Below are 2375 nucleotides of genomic sequence, written 5' to 3'. Positions count from 1 at the left end.
TGCCCAAAAGCGACGGTATGCACGTCATCGCCTACACTGGCACAAACGCCGTCGTCATTATTTTGGAAGTGTAATAAAGTTTTTGGTGTAATGAATTACGTGGCACGATACTGCTCTCTAGGCCTGCGTACAAGTTGCAGTATATTGACCTATCTGAGCGCGCTGTGGCGACGTCCGCCCGTGTAGCTTGGCGGTAAGCGTCACTCACTGCTTGCTGTACTCGCTTTGGCGACACATATACTAAAATTGGTACGATACAGAAAATATTAGCAAGGCCCCAGCTCAGGAATGACACTCAAAATGCACTGAAGCGCCAAAGAATCTGGTACAGCCACTCGTATTCAAATACAGAGATATGCAAACAGGCAGAACACGACGCTGCAGTCGGCAACGCCTATAAGACAAGTTTTTAGATCGGTTATTGCTGTTACAATGGCTGGTTATCAAGATTTAAGTGAGTTTCAACGTGGTGTTACGAGCGATAGGCACAGAATCTCCGAGGTAACGATGAAGTGGAGATTTTCCCGTACGACCCTTTGACGAGTGTACCGTGAATATTAAGAATCCGGTAAACCATAAAATCTTCGGCATCTCAGAGGCCGGAAAAAGATCCTGCAAGAACTGGACCGTCTACGGCTGAAGAGAATCGTTCAACGTGACATAAATGCAACCGTTCCGCAAATTGGTGCATATTTCAATGCTGGGCCATCAACAAGCGTCAGCGCGCGAAACATTCAACAAAACATCATCGATATGGGCTTTTGGAGCCGAAGGCACGGCACGGCACAAAGCTTTACGCCTCGCCGGGGCCCGTCAACACCGACATTGGACTGTTGATGGTTGGAAACATGTCGTCTGGTGGGACGAGTCTCGTTTGAAATTGTATCGGGCGCATTGACGTGTACGGGTATGGAGACAACCTCATGAATCGATGGGCCCTGGATGGCAGCAATGGACTGTTCAAGCTGGAGAGTCTTTAATGGTGTGGTTCGTGTGCAGATGGAGTGATATGGGAACCCTGATACGTGTAGATACGACTCTGACAGGTGACCCTACGTAAGTATCCAGTCTGACCACCTGCTTCCTTTCATGTCCATTGTGCATTCCAACAGTCTTGGGCAATTCCAGCAAGACATTGTGACACCCTACACGTCCATAATAGCTACAGAGTGGTTTCAGGAACACTTTTCTGAGTTTAAACATTTCCGCTGGCCACCAAACTCCCCAGACATGAATATTATTAAGCATATCTGAGTTGTCTTGCAACGTCGTGCTCAGAAGAGATCTCCACCTCCTCGTACGGATTCTTGGACGGCCCAGCAGGATTCATTATGTCAGTTCCTCCAGTACTACTTCAGACATTAGTCGAAACCATGGCACGTCGTGTTGAGGCACTTCTGCGTGCTCGCGGGTGCCGTACACGATTTTAGGCAGGCGTACCAGTTTTTTTTTTTTTTTTTTGTCTTCATTGTAGGTGCTCAACTTCATTGGATTCGTACGACGTTCAAATAGAATAAATTAAGCTGAATTTCATTTAAAATATGTGAATACTGAAAATCAGAAAGTTTTCCAGCCATAACCAAGGAGGAAACTCGTTTAAATAATTACGTGTTTGATTTGTTTTCCTACTGATTCGATTATTCATTTTGCTGCAGTAGCTCTTGGTTTACTATGAAGTATCGAGTAGGCCTCCCTACTCCCGAAAACAAGTGAGAAAACCTGTAGCGAGGAGACACAGAAGTATCTTCCTCGAATTTATTGTCTTCATTTATGGGTCAAAAACGAAAACAATAATTCGGGCAAAACCACACGTCGCCTTCGAAGCAAATGATTTTGAGACATCTTCATTTCATGATAATGTTCTCATTTTGTTAGCTCCTGAAGATCGATTACTTTCGTTCTTGGCCTGTCCTTCTTTCTCTTCCCGAAAATTTTTAAACCAAACATGTTTGTTAAAAACTTAATGTGTCTTGATAAATGTACCTCAAGTTTTGTTTTCCTTTTTTTAGGTACTGAGAGGTTTCTTTATTCATTGTTATGTTTTAAAACATCTTCTTTCGATTTTCTTCCCGTCCAGAGCACGGTATGCGGGAGCTATTTGATAATAGTAGTGTCTTCTCTGGCGAAGATTTTGTCGTGTTTCAGGAACGAGACTACTGTGGCTCACACAGTAGACATTATAGGTGCCCAGAAACAACAGTAACAATCCAGTTACGAAGCTTTCGTTGCAGCCATGCTGGAAGCATAATCGACTAGCAGTTGGAAGTGTCGCAGAAGCTCTTTTCATTGGTGGGGCATTTTTTCCCCTCTGTATTGAACTGGTAATTCAAAAGCTTTCTGTCTACTGTTTCCTAGATGAGACCATATTAAGTAGT

General features: G+C 44.0%; 1 non-coding gene across 1 annotated transcript; it reads left to right on the top strand.

Annotated features, from left to right (window-relative positions):
* Positions 1-216: 216 nt before the first annotated feature.
* LOC124723932 lies at positions 217-325 on the top strand. Its single transcript, XR_007006586.1, has one exon. It is a non-coding gene; the product is annotated as a U6 spliceosomal RNA (small nuclear RNA).
* The last annotated feature ends 2050 nt before the right edge of the window (positions 326-2375 follow it).

The sequence above is a fragment of the Schistocerca piceifrons genome, chromosome X, assembly GCF_021461385.2.
Source record: "Schistocerca piceifrons isolate TAMUIC-IGC-003096 chromosome X, iqSchPice1.1, whole genome shotgun sequence".
Taxonomy (NCBI): domain Eukaryota; kingdom Metazoa; phylum Arthropoda; class Insecta; order Orthoptera; family Acrididae; genus Schistocerca; species Schistocerca piceifrons.
The sequence above is the reverse complement of the archived record's forward strand: the minus strand, read 5'-3'. Positions and strand labels throughout refer to the sequence as shown.